Here is a 17,685-nt window from a genome sequence, read left to right as displayed (position 1 = left end):
CATTTCAAATATATATTATATGTGCGGCTGTATAAGTCACATACAGCGCTCAGCATAATGGAGGACAGCCCATTCTGAAAACCAAGACTTTCCTCCATTTCTCAGTCAATATAGGCAGTGTATTCTGCTGCATTTAAACAGAACACATTTATTAAACTGATTTATTCATGAACATCATATTTTAGTCACCAAACATATTCAGAAATTGAAAGATAATACAATTAAAGTCAGGCTAAATATTGCAAAAAACCTACTAAATTTCAGCTAAATTTTTATTGTTAATTTTGCTCTTTTAACATTTTGTATTTAATATTTTTCTATAACACAAATTTGTCTGTAGTAGTTTTTGGACGTTATCATGAGTTATTTTGTTAGATGAGCTCCAGATTTGGCTAATCTATTGTATATGCACAAATATAATCCTGTAGAGCTTCCTATTAAACTATGAATGTAAAAGAGAGATTAGTGAGGGCTGTACTTATATATGCTGAGCACTGTATATTGTTCACCCAGAGTGTTTACATGGTCACACAGCAGTAACACAACAAGCATTGAGTTTGGGCTAGCTTCTGCAGATGGACATTGCTGTACACTGCCCTTGATGGGTGAGTGGGGGAGTGTCTGTTGTCTCTCAGGTGTGAATTATTCATGAGCATTGTCACTCAAACATACAGCTGAGATCAGCCAAAACAAACTTAACAAAATGTAGATCATTGTAATGTTTTCTCTGAATGAGCGAACAGAATAATTTCACATAATTGTGCAGTAAATATTCTAGTCTACAAGACTGCTTACTCTAAACTCGTGTTCAGGCACATTCAGTCTGTTTTTTTTCCCTCTAAAACCTACTAACCACACATAATATTTATTTCTAAAACACCAGCATCTACATCAATATTTCCCACATATTATTGTAGCTCAGTTTGTGCTGAACACAAATGAAACACATGTTGGTCAGTTCTGTGTAATAAGTAGCTGAAATCAGCACAGATGTCAGGGCATGTCAAAACATCTCAGGGGTCCCAAAATCACCTCAGACCCCTGAGGGTTAACTACAGGTATAGTATGAGCAGTGTGAAACACAATCACTGATAAACCATAATTCCTGTTATCTGGGGTTTAGTATCACCCAGGGTTAACATGTTCAAGCATGAAGAGCTCTAATATGAAACTGTCTGACTGTAGTTATTGTAGAGTGGAGAATCATTTACCTCAGTGTGTCCAGTTTACAGTGTTGACTCTTCAGTCCATCAGAGAGAAGCTTCACTCCTGAATCCTGCAGGTCATTGTTACTCAGGTCCAGCTCTCTCAGCACACAGTTTGAGGATTGTAGAACTGAAGACAAACTCTCACAGCACTTAACAGTGAGATTACACATGACCAATCTGAGAAAGAAGAACATATTATTAAAAACACACTGTTAATGTGATCTGTCTGATATAACAAAACAAAAAAAAAAATCAATCAATCAATCAAGCAGGTGTTTAAACTCAGACCTCAGTGTGTCCAGTTTACAGTGTTGACTCTTCAGTCCATCAGAGAGAAGCTTCACTCCTGCATCCGGCAGATGATTAATACTCAGGTCCAGCTCTCTCAGCACACAGTTTGAGGATTGTAGAGCTGAAGACAAACTCTCACAAGAATCGGCAGTGAGTTTACACGTCATCAATCTGAGAAAGAGCACACATTACTAAAAACACACTGTTAATGTGATCTGTCTGATGTAACAAAACAAAAAAATCAATCAATCAATCAATCAATCAATCAATCAATCAATCAATCAATCAGGTGTTTAAACTCAGACCTCAGTGTGTCCAGTTTACAGTGTTGACTCTTCAGTCCATCAGAGAGCTTCTTCACTCCTGAATCCTGCAGGTCATTGTTACTCAGGTCCAGCTCTCTCAGCACACAGTTTGAGGATTGTAGAACTGAAGACAAACTCTCACAGGACCGAACAGTAAGTTTACAGCACTGTAGCCTGTGTAGAGGATAAACACAATATGTATATGTTGATCTGGAGTGTTTAATAGTCTGAAGCACATCTGACTGTAGTGACTGGTTTAACTTCACTAATTAGTGAGCACATCTGCTGATTTTAGCTTTAAATAGTATTTATGTCTATTGTTACGGCTCAGTATCTGTGTCTGTGTTTGTTTGTATTTTTTTCTCTCTCCCTCCTTCTCTACCTATCATTTTCTTTAGGTCCGCCCAGCTCATCTACCTATTGGCCAAGCTAGAGGCCAGTCAACATTACCATTTGCGATGACATCATCATTGTCCAATCACAAGCAGACTTCCCCACTTTAAAAGGAAGCGGGTGCAGTTGAAAGCTAGCTTGATTTTTGCTTGCTCACTGTTGTGTGTTTGCTATGTTGGTTGACTGTGTGTTTTGCTGGATGGCTGGATTATGTGACAGTTTCTTGTGTTATGTGTGTTATAATCATTTGTGCTGAAATCGATCTTTAAAAGTGTTCTAATTGTGTTTTCTCTCTGATTACCAGATATACGACATCAGTGGGATTCCAGGAACAGGGTAGATGTCACGTGACCTACATGTTGCTACAAGTTGGAGATACCAATGTATTATACACACTAGTTTAGAAGTGTGCGCCACTAATTGTAAGTTTTGTTTACGTTTGTGTTTAGAAGTGTAGTTTATATAGGGCGTGAAAACGCTGAAGACTTTTCTTTCTCTTTCTTTTATTAGATGGTATAGAGATTGTGGGTTCTAGTTAGAGTTGTGTTTTGTTATATTATTTTATTTTCTCTGGCGCCACTTTTGTTCCTCCTCCCCTTTATTACAACCATTTATTTATTCTTGTTTTCTTTATTTTGTATATACTTTGTTTATCATTTATCCACTTTGTAAAATAAACACTTATTTTGGCATAATTTGGTTGTTTGTCTGCTCCATTGCAGCCTCCATTCATAAAGAGTCATAAGTTTTAAATGTTGCTTTAACCCTAGCGTTTCCATCTTAAAATAACCGTAACATTTAATTGGGGGCTTATCCGGGATATCTAAATACTAATTTGACATGCTTTAGATCAGTGGTTCTCAAACTGTGGTACGTGTACCACTAGTGGTACGCAGGCTTCTTTCTAGTGGTACACAGAGTAATGAAATATGTCATGTACATGCTACACACATTTCAAAATGTATAAAAAATGATGTATATAATTTGCCATATATGACATATAGCCTATATTTCTGAGGCAATCTGCCACTTTTTTTAACTGTGCAGAGTTGTAGCTGCTTTACTGGGCCTACTACGCTATTGTATTTCAATACTGCTCATTTTGGTGGTACTTAGAGAGACAATTCTTTTCTGAGGTGGTACTTGATGAAAAAAGTTTGAGAACCACTGCTTTAGAGAATTTTAGAGACCGGAAGTTATGATTATTTGTGTTTGGTGGTGACAATTGTGCTAGAGTGAGTAGTGAGTATATTTCAGGCAGAGAAATATCGTAATACTAGTTTGCCTTATCTAGGTAATGGAGGTGTTTAGTGTACAAAACTTTATAAAAAACCCAACAGTAGAGCAGATTAGCAGATGCAGAAAGCAGGACTTATTGCTGGTGACTGACCACTACTAGATTGAAGTAAGTAAACACAGTCGTAAGGCAGAACTAAGGGATTGCATACTTGAGAATTTGTATGAAAAAAATGTGCTGCCAGTGGAAAAGGTGAGTGAGAATGTTGATAAAGTAATTCTTGATGACGTGGCGGTCGAACATCTTAGTGTGGGTGCTGAGGAGGATCTGCAGGGTCAAGCTAAGGTTGATGCGGAGGCAAAGGCTGGATTGCCTCCCTTTGATCCATTCTCCCCAATGTCCTCTGTTTTAAGAAGTGATGCGAGACTGAAAGTTTGTTTGGCACGCTTGCAACTGGAAGTTCATGATAAAGAGCAAGTTCGGCAGGCTGAAGTTAATTTGCGTTTGGAAATACGCAAACTTGAGATTGAGGCTGAAACGCAGATCAAGCTACAGGAACTAGATCTGGAGGCGATGAAGATTTCCTCCTCTTCTGCTCCACCGTCTACCTCGACCCCTGCCACTGCCTTGCCCCCGACTGCCACTGATGTTTCAACTCCAACTGATACTGCTCCACATGCCTTTGACATTGGTAAGCACATTGTTTTGGTACCACAATTCAGAGAATCAGAAGTAGATTCATACTTTACTGCATTTGAGAGAATAGCTACTTCTTTGCACTGGCCTAAGGATGTTTGGTCATTGTTATTGCAATGTAAATTGCTTGGTTAAGCTCAGGAGGTATGCTCAACTTTATCTTTAGAAGATAGTTTAAAGTATGATTGTGTGAAGTCTGCAATTGTAAGAGCTTATGGGCTAGTTCCAGAAGCTTACAGACAGCATTTTAGAGGTTGTAGAGGTACACAGACTTTTGTTGATTTTGCGTGAGAGAAAAGGCTACTATTTGATAAATGGTGCACAGCTAGCAAAGTGGATGATATGGAGTCACTGTAGGAACTAATGTTGTTAGAGGAGTTTAAAAATTGCTTGCTCGACCGTGTTGTTGTGTACTTGAATAAACAGAAAGTTAATTCTCTTTCACATGCAGCTGTTTTGGCTGATGAGTTTATTTTAACACACAAAAATGTCTTTGCACCAGTACGTTCAGACAAATCACAGATTGCTCAATCTCAACCTAGTTCCTGAGGAACGCGCCTGTTTTTATTGTCGAAAACAAAGTCATGTCATTTCCGATTGCTTGGTTTTAAAAAGAAAACAACAATCACTAGTTAAAAGCGTAGGGTTTTTAAACACTTGCACTGCTTTTAAGATTCCTGACAATAACAAAAACAATGACATTGATGACAAGTACAAACCTTTCATTTTAGAAGGATTCATTTCCTTATCAGAAAATTGTGATGAAAGGATGAAAGTGAAAATACTTAGGGACACTGGTGCGCTGCAGTCTTTTATTGTAGCAGACAAACAGTTGTCTGGCGACACCTACTGTGGATCTAATGTAATAGTTCAAGGAATTGAGATGACTTGTATTACAGCACCGCTGCATCGTATACACTTAACAAGTGATTTGTGTACAGGATTTGTTCGAGTTGCAGTTCGGTCGTCACTACCTGTAAAAGGCATTGACTTCATCCTTGGCAATGATTTGGCTGGAGGAAAGGTAACGCCTGTGTTGGAGGTTCTAGATAAGCCAGATGTAAGTATCCAATTAGACTCCTGTTCAGATCCAGAAATTTTTCTCGCATGCGCAGTCACGCGCGCACAGTCACGCAAGATGAGAAATGTGGTTGAATTGGCTGATTCTTTTTTATCTCCTTTTTTGGCTGGTGAAAATTTCACTATTGAGGATTCATTGGAAAATCAGGCAGGAAAGGCTAATGTTGATGTGACTGACAATAATCTGTTACAGTTACCCGTATCTCTTGAGAGAATTACTATGGCTCAAAAAGAAGACCAGTCTCTTGTGTCACTTATTAATGGTGCTGTTTCAGGTGTGGAGAACAAAAAGGCAAAGAGTACATTTTTCATGGACAAAGAGTTATTGATGCGAAAATGGTCTCTGAGTGCGGATGATGATCTGGAGTGGGATGCAGTGTATCAAATTGCTGTTCCAACTCCTTACCGCCAGCATGTGTTATATCTTGCACATGATCATCAGTTTGCTGGTCATTTAGGGATCACAAAAACTTACGATAGGATTCTAAGGCACTTCTTTTAGCCTGGTTTGAAGAAAGATGTGGTGAAGTAGTGTCGCGCTTGCCACACATGCCAAGTAGTAGGGAAGCCGATTCAAATCATTCCACCTGCACCCTTGATTCCTATTCCAGTAGTGAGTGAACCATTTCAGCACATACTTGTGGATTGTGTTGGACCGTTGCCTAAGACAAGGTCAGGTAATCAGATTTTGCTTACAATAATGTGTGTTGCAACTAGATTTCCTTAGAAAAATCCCAGCACCTGTAATCATCAAAGCACTAATCAAGCTTTTCTCTACCTTTGGTTTACCTCAGGTTATCCAGACTGATCAGGGAACAAATTTTCTCTCCAAACTTTTTGAACAGACTTTACAGTCACTTGCGATCAAATATCGAGTGTCAAGTGCATACCATCCTGAAAGCCAGGGTGCACTTGAAAGCTTCCATCAGACGTTAAAGTCTATGTTGCGAAAATACTGAGTACAACGAAAGATTGGGATGAAGGTGTTCCTCTGATGTTGTTTGCTACTCGAGAAACGGTACAAGAATCTCTTGGATTCAGTCCTGCAGAACTGGTTTTAGCTCATCAGGTAAGAGGTTCTTTAAAAGTCTTGAAAGAACGAATGCAATCGGTTGATTCCAATGCAAAAACGAACATACTAGATTATGTCAGTAATTTTTGTGAACGCTTACACACTGCGTGTACCCTTGCTAAAGATGCACTAACTACTGCACAGAAAGGCATGAAACGTAAATATGATAAGAAAGTGGTTGTACGATCATTCTCTGCGGGTGATAAAGTCTTAGTACTCCTACTGGTGTCTGGCTCTTCACTTTCGGCACGTTTTTCAGGTCCCTACATAGTTCAAAAGAAAATCAGCTAAAAAGATTACATTTTTCTTACGCCTGATCGGAAATGTAAAACTCGTGTGTGTCACATAAATATGCTTAAAGCGTATCATGCAAAAGAGACACTCGGAAAAGACTCGTCCGTGTCAAACACTGAACCTGCTGTTCCTACCATTACAGTCACGCAGTCATCTTTTGAAGACAATCGGGATGCTGATGATGATGTGCTTTCGTCACACTCAACAATGTGTGAGGCTGAAAAATTCAGACATTTTCAGTGATCTCAATTCATATCTGAAGCATCTGTCTTGTGACCAGAGAAAAGATATTATTGCTTTAATATTTGAATTCAATTGTGTGTTTCACGGTGTTCCAACACAAACAAATGTGTTGAAACATGATATTGATGTGGGTACAGCCCATACTATTAAGCAGCATGCTTATCGTTCAAACATGAATAAACGATCACTGATGCGCAAGGAAGTAAACTATTTGTTAGAGAATAATTTGGCAAAACCTAGTCATAGTCCATGGAGTTCGCCATGTCTGTTAGTACCAAATACTGATGGTATGTACAGATTTTGTACAGATTATAGAAAGGTTAACTCTGTTACTGTTGCGGATAGTTACCCGTTACCATGAATGGAAGATTACGTAGACAATGTTGGTACAGCACGTTTTGTTACAAAATTGGACATGCTCAAAGGCTACTGGCAAATTCCTCTTACTGACAAAGCTTCAGATATTTCTGCGTTTGTTACACCTGACTCATTTGCACAATATACATCTATGGCCTTTGGACTTCGAAATGCACCCGCAACATTTCAACGTCTTGTAAACTTAGTTCTAGGTGATTTACCAAATTGTAGTGCTTACCTTGATGATGTGGTAGTCTATTCTATGACTTGGTGTGAACACATTTCGTTGTTAAAAGCAGTTTTTTACAAGACTGTTAAAGGCATCTCTTACGTTGAACTTGGCCAAGTGCGAATTTGGTCAAGCCACAGTCACATATCTTGGAAAGGAGGCTGGACAGGGAAAAGTACGTCCAGTAGAAGCTAAAGTGGTTGCTATATTGCAATTTCCAGTTTCTACCACTCGCCGAGAACTGCGACGGTTAAGTCTTGAAGCTGCTACTGAAAAAGCTCTATCACCTCCACATATCAAGCATGATCGTGAAACTTGCAAATAGAGTCGATCCTGAAGATCCTGTGAAGAGATCTCACGGGTTGGTGTATATTAATTAGCTCAGAAATATATTCAGAAGCCATGGAGGGATTTATAAACATACAGCAGTACTTTGTACTGAATTGGCAGCCAGTGTAGAGAAACCAGTACAGGTGTAATGTGCCTTTTCTGTGCCTGTTAAAAGCCTGGCAGCTGAGTTCTCCAATCTCTCATATCAGCCAAACAATTTAACAAAGCCTGAAGGAAGGATTGATCCTCAGATATTTTGGGGAAGTAGATTTGAGAGTCATCAGCATATAGATGGTAATTTATGCCATGGTTTTAAAAAAAAACTCCCATTGGAAATAAGTAAAGGGAAAACAAAACTGAACCCAACATCGAGCCCTGCAGAACCCCCCCATTAATTGAATGACAGAAGAACAAGAGTTGCCCAAACTGACTGATGTAGTTCTATACTTCAGATATGAAGAGAATCAGTCCAAGGCTAGACCCTGGATATCAGTGTGTTTTCTAAGCTGATCAATGAGGATGTCAGGATCCACTGTATCAAAAGCAGCAGTGAGATCCAATAATAGAATAAGAACAGTGCTACCTGAACCAACCTCCAGCAAGACATCATTTGAAACCCACAATAGAGCGGTCTCTGTGCTATGACCAGCTCTAAACTGACTGATATTTATCAAAAACATTATTAAACATGAAATCATTCAGCTGTACAGACACAATCCTCTCTAAAACCTTTGAGATAAAAGGTCAGATATACAGGATCTGCTCTGGTTTACTGTCTAGTAGTCCCTGCCTTGGCTTTGTCCTCCTCCCTCTCCACCTGCTTGTCAGTTTCCCCCTCACCATCTGTCCTGTACTCTGTCACGGTTTCATTAACCTTCCTCTCCCCCATCACCCGTGTCCACTGTAACACCTCCAGCTGCTGAACTCTGAGGATTATCTGGAATCTTCTCCTAGAAGGGAGCTGTGTCATGGTCCTGGTTGTCCTGTCCTTGTACTGTTGTGTTGTCCTTGTGTTCTCTGTGTTCACCCCAGTTTTCCCCATCTTACTTGCCCAGTTACTCTTCACCCCCTTGTTAACTCACTAGTCTCTGTGATTAAGCTCCTCTGTTTCAGTCATTATGTGTTGATCATAGTTTGCTGTATGTGTGTGTGTTTCTCTTGCTTGTGTTTTCTGCTCTTCAGCTCTGGCGTTTTCTTTGTGTATGGATTATATTTAACATTAGAACTGAACCTAGATCCACCTCTTGCATTTGTTTTGCCTGCCTGCACGATTAAAAGAAGATATAATAAAAAAGAGGGTGGCACAATGGTTCAGTGATTAGCACTTTCGCCTAACAACAAGAAGGTCGCTGGTTTGAGTCCCAGCTCCAGTTTACCCCACAGTGTGAAGACATTTGGTATAGGTGAATTGGGTGAACAAAACTGACCATAGTGTATGAGTGTGTGTCTGTGTCATTGTTACCTTATAATTATCAGCATAGATATGAGTCAAAATAGACAGAATGGAGAAAACATCAGTGTGATCATTCCACTCCAGTCCAGAAAGGACTTTAAAGGTGCTGTATCATTTTATAGCTGACTTGTGTGCAATTTAGATGATGACAGCCATATCACACTGCAGCCCAAGACCGATTACTCCATGAAGCTAAGCAGGGCTGAGCCTGGCCAGTACCTGGCTGTGAGACCGCATGGGAAAACTAGGTTGCTGTTGGAAGCGGTGTTAGTTAGGCCAGCAGGGGGCGCACATCCTGTGGTCTGTGTGAGTCCTAATGCCCTAGTAAAAGTGAAGGGGACACTACACTGTCAGTGGGCGCCATCTTTCGGATGAGACATTAAACCGTGGTCCTGACTCTGTGTGGTCTTTAAAAATCTCATGGCACTTATTCGTAAAGAGCAGGGGTGTAGCCCCAGTGTCCTGGCCAAAGTCCCTCAATCGGCCCTTACGATCATGGCCTCCCAATCATCCCCATGTCTTTGACAGCTAAAAACCATTAGCTATTGACCTGCATGGTAGGAAAAACAACTGGTGTATAAGTCAATGGTTACAGGTTTCAGCTTTTATCAAATTATCTTCTTTTATGTTCAACAGGAGAAAACAAAGTTTTAGAAAGGTTTATATCCATGAAGAGTAAGAATTAGTAAATTCACTTTTTGGGTAAACTATCCCTTACACAACCACAGCCAAAACCTGAATCTGAATGTTATTTAAAAAGCACTAAAACATTACATAATTAACAATTCTTAATGTATTTTGCAGTTTAGTTGATATCAATATTGTTCATGCTCATTAACATGATGTCATGTCATTTCTTATTTTATGCTTATCCATGGCCGGGTCGCAGGGGCAGCAGTATTAGGAGAGAATCCCAGACTTTCCTCTCCCCAAACACTTGCACCAGCTCCTCCGGGTGGATCCTGAGGCATTCCCAGGCAAGCTGAGAGACATAGTCCCTCCAGCGTGTCCTGGGTCTTCGCCGAAGCCTCCTCCCGGTGGGACAGATGCCCGAGCCAACTCAGCTGACTTCTGTTCTTCAGTGTTTGAACTCTCAGCAGTGAAAAGTAAACCACACTGAACTGAACTAAACTAAACTGAACTTCAACACAAAACTGAACCGACACTGTTTCAATTTACTATGATCTTCTACGTGAAGCTGCTTTGATGCAATCTACATTGTAAAAGTGCTATAGAAATAAAGATGAATTGAATTGTCGATGTGGAGGTGCAGTGGCTCTACTCTGAGCTCCTCCCATATGGCAGAGCTCCAGACCCTGTCTATAAGGGTGCGCTCTGCAACCCTGCGAAGCAAACTCATTTTGGCTGCTTGTATCTAACATCTTGTCCTTTCGGTCGTGACCTAAATCTCATGACCATTAACATAATATACTGTATTATTTAAATTCAGGAAATGTCTACTTCTTAGATGAAAGAAGGACGTTGACTTACAGAGCTCTTTTGGAGGTTTTGATGACTGCTGATAGTCTGATGAGACACTCGTCTGATCTCTGGAATTTCTGAAGCTCAAACTCCTCCAGCTCCTCCTCTGAGGTCAACAACACAAAGACCAGAGCAGACCACTGGGCAGGTGAAAGGCGAGCAGATGACAGACTTCCACTACTGAGGTGAGACTGAATCTCTTTTAGCAGAGTTTGGTCGTTCAGTTCATTCAGACAGTAGAACAGATTGATGGATCTCTCTGGAGACAGATTCCCTTCAAGTTTCTGCTTGATGTAGGCAATTATTTCCTCTTTGCTCTGGTCTCTGTCATCCTGCTGTGTCAACAGGCCTCGTAAGAGTTGTCTATTGGACTGGAGTGACAGACCGAGAAGGAAGCGAAGGTAAAGGTCCAGATGTCCATTCTCACTTTCCAGAGCCTTGTCCACTGCAGTCTTCAGGAAATCAATCATAAACTCATCTCTGCTTTTTACTGCTTGTTTCTTATTGTTGTCTAGAGTCAGATGTTGATAAAGGGCTGCAATAAACTCTTGAATGCTCAAGTGAAGAAAGCAGTACATGGTACCAAGAATGATTCCCGTCTCCTCCTTAAAGATCTGGGTACACATGCCAGAGTACACCGATGCCTTATAGACGTCAATGCCACAGTCTTTCAGATCGCTCTCATAGAAGATCACATTGTTTCTTTCCAGCTGCTGGAAGGCCAGTTTCCCCAGTGAAAGGATGAGGTCTGGATCCCAGGAGACATCTGCTGTGTTTTCTCCATCATACTTTCTTCTGCTCTGCTGGATCTGAAAGCGGAGAAAGTGTGTGTACATCTGTGTCAGAGTCTTGGGAGATTCCTGCAGTGTTTCAGCATGAGCCCTGTGTTTCAGTTTCAGTATGTTCTGGAGAACAGTGGCTGAAATCCAGCAGAAGACTGGGATGTGGCACATAATAAAGAGACTCTTTGACTGTTTAATGTGATCAATGATTTCTCTGGCCTGATTCTGATCTGTGAGTCTCTTTCTGAAGTACTCCTCCTTTTGGGCATCAGTGAATCCTCGTATCTCTGTCAGCCGGTCGATACAGTCAGCAGGAATCTTACTGGCAGCTGCTGGTCTGCTGGTGATCCAGATGAGAGCAGAAGGAAGCAGATTTCCCTTGATGAGGTTCGTCAGGAGAACATCCAGAGAGACTGCTGAAGATACATCACGACACGTCTCATTACCAACAAAGTTCAGAGGAAGACGACATTCATCCAATCCATCAAGGATGAACAGCACTTTGAATCGTGTGCTTCTTGTAAGGTTCAGTCCTTTAGTCTCTGGGAAAAACTGAGTTATGAGGTCTTTTAAACTTTGTCTTTCTTTCTCCTTTAAGTTCATTTCTCTGAATGGAAGAGGAAATATGAAGCTGATGTCTTGATTTTCTTTCCCTTCAGCCCAATCCAGAACAAACTTTTGCACAGAGACTGATTTCCCGATGCCAGCAACTCCTTTTGTCAGGACAGTTGTGATCTGCTCGTCTTGTTCAGCTGCTTCAAACAAATGTTTGCATTCAACCTGTATCTCTAGTGACTGATGACGTCTGGAAGCAACTTCAATCTGTCTGATCTCATGTTCAGTGTTGACCTGTTCACTCGCACCCTGAGTGATATAGAGATCTGTGTAGATGTTATTCAGAAGTGTGGAGTCTCCTTGCTGAGCAATTCCTTCAAACACACTTTGATATTTCTTCTTCAGGCTACATTTAAGCTGATTAATGAAGAACAGCTCATCTAAACACAGGAGCAAAGAAACAGAGAGATTTAGTCTTGACTTTTCCAGATTTTTTGTAATTAATATAGATTGCCATGACCCAGAAAACATTGGTCTGATGGCAACTTCATGTGGCTTACCAAAAATGGTTGCAGTAGATCGTAGATCATTTACACACCATTGTAAATAAGTTGTGAAAGGGACCTCCACAAATTATGTCCTTTACACATGCATTGCCAAGGTTATAATAGTTTTGGATTTTTCATTAGCTTTATTTTTTATTTCGTTTTGACTTTTTGTTTTCAAATTGGGTTTTAATTAGTTTAAGAGGTAGATTTACTAGTTTCTATATATTGAAATTGCTTAGTTTTAGTTTTTTTTTCTTTTTTTTTTCTAAATGAGGATATTTGCTGTATAATAAAAACTCAGCCATACATTTTTTGAAACCTATATTTAGAGGACACATGACCACTACCATCTACCACAACCATCTACCCATCCTCAAATTCAAATACTACAGGCAACAAGATAGCAGCCTTAAGTATATGTGTGCAAGTACTCAACATATTAAAATTATGTAGTCAACAATAGTAATTTTAGTCAGTTAAAACATCACCATGATCTGAAAAATCACAACTGAAGCATTATTCACTTATTTAAATCACATTACGAGTTTCTGTTATGAAAAAAAAGTAATGTTTTTCACCAGATCCTCTCATTTAAGCCCTCGGTTTACCTGCGCTGCAGTTGTTTAGGTTTAGTTCATTCACAGCAGGCTTTCATGTACTGTTTGTGTTTGGTTCACTAATTCACACATGCGCTGTATTATCGGTTCACTGCTTCTCAATTTGAACTCAGTGTAACGTTATTGTTCTAATAACAGAATAACAGTATATATTGGATTATTTAGAGTCAGAGGTGGGCTTGGAGTGGATTATTGTTAAAAAGTAAGTAATTTGTGGATGAGTGTAAAACTAATGTACAACATAGATACATATAGGAGTAGGTCAAGTCACATCAATTGGAGACCAAAATACAACTTCATTACTCTACCACAGTGGCATGTGTCAAGGTGTCCGCAAAAACATTCTTAATCCCCTTTATGTGTTTAATCGTCAAGATTAAGCTTTGTCTCTGACACTGCAATGAATGAAGAACTGTCAAAGGATTGTGATAACAAAAAACAAACGTGGACCCTCCTCCCACATATACATCAAAATGTTGAAGTGCCCAGATAAGCAGCAACATTTCCTTCACTGAATAATTCAACAAATATGAATTAAATTTGCGTGAGAAGTAACATGTTGGATGACTAAAACCATCAGAATAAGTCTAGAGAAAGACCGCTCCGGCTCCCACGTAACTTGCGTCAACCTGAATGTCAAAGGGAAGACCAATTTGGGGTGCTGCTAACACAGGAGTAGCAGTCAACAACAACTTCACATTCTCAAAAGCTTTTGGCAATATGGACTCCACTCAAACTTACCAGAGTTCTTCAATAGATTAGTCAGCGGACAAATAACAGATTTGGCAGAACCCACGATAATAACTGGCCATTCCAATAAACCGCATAAGCTCTTTTTTAGTACAAGGAGTAGGGAAATTCTCGATCGTGCTTGATCCCATGTCCTTGCCCAGATAAGAAACCGGTGCTCGTGCAAATTCACATTTAGCTAAATTCATAGTCAAATTAGCTTCAGCTAAAGGTTTAAATAATTCTCACACCCGTCTCATGTGTTGATCCCAGTTATCGCTGTAAACTATATAATATAATTCTCTAAACCAGAGACTACACAATTCATCAATCTCTGAAATGTCACAGGAGTGTTTTGTAACCCGAAGCTCATGACAGAATAAGAATAAAGCCCTGAAGAAGTTACAATTGCAGTCATTTTCTGCCATTATCCTTTGGGTAAATCAAGTTTACTAACATATCTTGTCGTGCCCACTTGTCATCTAAAAACGTACCACCCTCCTTGTCTCCCGCGGAAGACTGTCCCAGCGCCTCAGTCACAGGACTGACCACCCCAGATAATTTAATATCAGCTGCTTGACAATCGCGGGTGAAAAAGGTTTCAGCAAGTTGACATGACAGACTTGGGTTTTTCTTTCTTAAAAAATTCAGTAGCTCATCCGAAGCGCTACACAATTCCTCCACTCATATCATTATCAAACCTATTATCCATTATCAGAAAATAATCAAAATTACCATAACCAATAATTTGACCTATAACCTACTCCAATTACAATTTACGCAGGTAATTCTTATGGCCAAAAACTGAGTACAATTCCGTTACCTTCACAACTAATCTGAACAAAAACCCTCTAAATAACTATTGCTAGTCTTCATGCGCTTCCTAGTGTCAAGCCCTTGAAGCACACAAATACCGCTGGCATGGGACTGAACAATAGTTGAGAACTACCTCACGGCAGTGCACTCGACAATAGATATAGATATTGTATAAATATTTGTAAAATGCATGTTATTTTTTTATTTACATCTTTGTCAAATTAAAAATGCTATAGATATTGTGCACTGAATTACAGGCAATTGTATCATTTCATTGAATTGTTTCACTGGTATTAGTAGATGATAAACAAACTATGAACAACTGATCTGTAAAGTGTGAGTTGATATATTAGTTAGGTGTTAGTTATTAGCTTGTGTATGTTACTGGGACGTTATTCTGGTTGCAACTATTCCTCATTTACTAACAGTTATTAAATGAAGAGCAGGTGCAACTTTAAGATAACGTCCAAATAACATATATCAACTATTAACTGATACTTAACAAGTCTTTAGTAAGTAATTTACTAACAGCTTGTTCATGATCTATTACTAATGTATTAGGTATAGTTATAAATCCTTTAAATACAGTTAACAAGTCATTTATAACTTGTTAAGTAACAGCTTGTAAGTTATCTGTTGGCTATCTATAAGACAGTTACAAATAATTAACAATTAAAGCATTTTGGATAATTTTTTATACATATTTTTTTTATATAATCGCTGTTTCAGCGGTCAACAGATGTTCAAATGTTTGCTGGGGAGTCTCTTACCTTCAAGAATATCAGCAGCTTGATCTTGCTTCATCTCTCTCAGGAAGAAGAGTGTGAGATCAAGAGCTGCTTCTGTGATAATGCTTCTGTTCTCAGTAAACTCCTTTACAAAATCTTGACTGTTTTCTTTCTGTAAGATTTTCTTAAAGTTTCCCAGTTCATTCTTCAGGAATCTGATCATTTTGCTCTCAAGATTCTATGATTGAAGACAAGAGAAGATCAATATTTAACGAAATCATTGATTCACACACAGCTGTACATCCACAAACCCAATAACTGAAAACACAGTATAATACATGATCATATGAGTCTGTTAAACTGCATGATTCTGATTAGCTGTTGGACATTACATTTGCATATCACTACGCTGAATGATTTCAGATATTTCACAGATACACCAGTAAGAAATCGCATCAAAACTCAACAGAAGAAAGCTTTGGGCGAGATGTTTAAGGAGCAGATTGAGGACAAATACCTGATAAATGTCTGAAAAACATATTATATAAATATCTGAACAGTGGCTTTAGCTATGGAAGAACAGGAGAGCCCTTTAGAATCAAATCATCAATATAATAATTGAAGCATTAAAATGTGTATAAATAAATCACAATTTAAATACACAAATAAATGGACATAATTAAATGTGTTTATTTAAACTGTGATTTTAAATGTCATTTATTAAAGCAATAAAACAATGCATTCATACATATCTTTTAAATGTACAAATGACGTTACTATGGTCAGGCGAGCTTCTTAAAAAAAAAAAAAATCTCTTTATAACACAATGGAGTTTACAGCCGAGTCCACTAGTCAAGCTGCACCAGCCTTTCTCTTCATCTGCTCACTGATGACTTCAGAATAGTGCTCTATCTGTTGAGCAACAGTATGTTCTCTAAAAGAAAAATCTGATTCATTCACATTTAACTCAAACGTTTCATCTCAGTTTGCTTTTTTGTAATTTAACAATAAAACAAATGAAAGGTTTTGTTAAATTTGAAATGATAATGTGTTTTAAAGGCATTACCCCTGCCCTCCCTAACATTCTGCCTCTCTTATATGGGATGACATGTCAAGTCAAATGTTACCATACACCAGCTTTGGCCCATAGGCTCTAGTTTGGGCATCTCTGCTATCAACTGTTCTTATTAGCTATCCAAGCACAGGATGCTATGTTTTAGTTTGGTATGTTGTTTGTCAATAGATGCAGTTGTCATATCCTGATATTTGTAATGTATATTTTATAAAACAGGCCAATGTCAGACTAGATCCAACTATTCTGAGTAAAACTGGTTGAAATATCTAACATTGAGTCAAAAATTACCCAAAATGGTCTCATTTGTGCCTGTAAAAGACTGAGAAATCTCAGAATGACCAAGAGATAATATTTTAATATCTGAAAAACCAAAGCAGCACAGACTATTAGGATTATTCATTTTGTAGACACTTTTAGTTGGGTCAGGGGCCAACCAAAGCACATTACAAGAACCAGTTCTCAAGTGTTGTGAATGAATATTCTGCGTTTCATTGAGTTATCTCAGTGACGTTAATGAATCTAAATGAGTTTTGCCCACCTGGAAGATGGACTGGAGATTGTCTGTGAAACTCTTGTGTCTCCTGTGAGTCTCGTCTCCTGAATCTGCTGACTCATATTCAACACTGTTAACAGATAAAACTACTGTAATTATATATTTGGAGACAAACAGATACAGGAAAATAGGAAATACTGTAAATATTACATGTGCTGTAGTGCTCATAATGAGGAGACAGCAGGGGTGGACTGGGACAATATTTCAGGCCGGGGAATTCTCTGACTGCTAATATTGTACTCTATTGTAAATGTATTATTTATTGTACCATGTAGACTACCAGACAAATTATTAATATATAAATTAATGAATCCTCAAAAACTCAAAAGGCTCAAAACTTCTGCACACACTATTTCTATTTCTATTCCATATATTAGATTGTTGGTGTCACCGACTCGGTCCCAGTCATTCCCCTCGCTGACCAGCAGAGGTCACCATCTCCGGACTTCTAACCATTACGTCATCCATTTCACTCTGATCCCAGCACACCTGTTCTCCATCTCACTAATGACCCACGTACCACATATAAGCAGCTCACACACACACTTCTGTGCGAAGTCTTGTTTAGCCCCGGCCAGCATTTCTGAGCGTTCTATCCTGCCTGATCTCCCG

General features: G+C 39.0%; 1 long non-coding RNA gene across 6 annotated transcripts in view; it reads right to left on the bottom strand.

Annotated features, from left to right (window-relative positions):
* Positions 1-17,685, bottom strand: part of LOC100332612 (NACHT, LRR and PYD domains-containing protein 3) — a 36,001-nt gene that overhangs the window by 5,101 nt on the left and 13,215 nt on the right. For 4 of the 6 annotated variants that reach the window (XR_012402481.1, XR_012402480.1, XR_012402479.1 and 1 more), the window contains exons 4-9: positions 17,059-17,143; positions 15,488-15,683; positions 10,680-12,447; positions 1,805-1,978; positions 1,497-1,670; positions 1,212-1,385 (exon numbers count right to left, since the gene is read on the bottom strand). This is a non-coding gene — a long non-coding RNA (NACHT, LRR and PYD domains-containing protein 3). The remainder of the gene's footprint in view (positions 1-1,211; positions 1,386-1,496; positions 1,671-1,804; positions 1,979-10,679; positions 12,448-15,487; positions 15,684-17,058; positions 17,144-17,685) is intronic. The other 2 variants (XR_012402483.1, XR_012402482.1) reach the window with 2 other exon arrangements.

The sequence above is a fragment of the Danio rerio genome, chromosome 4 (assembly GCF_049306965.1).
Source record: "Danio rerio strain Tuebingen ecotype United States chromosome 4, GRCz12tu, whole genome shotgun sequence".
In the NCBI taxonomy this organism is placed as follows: domain Eukaryota; kingdom Metazoa; phylum Chordata; class Actinopteri; order Cypriniformes; family Danionidae; genus Danio; species Danio rerio.
Note: the sequence above shows the minus strand (reverse complement) of the source record. Positions and strands in the feature narration are given on the sequence as shown.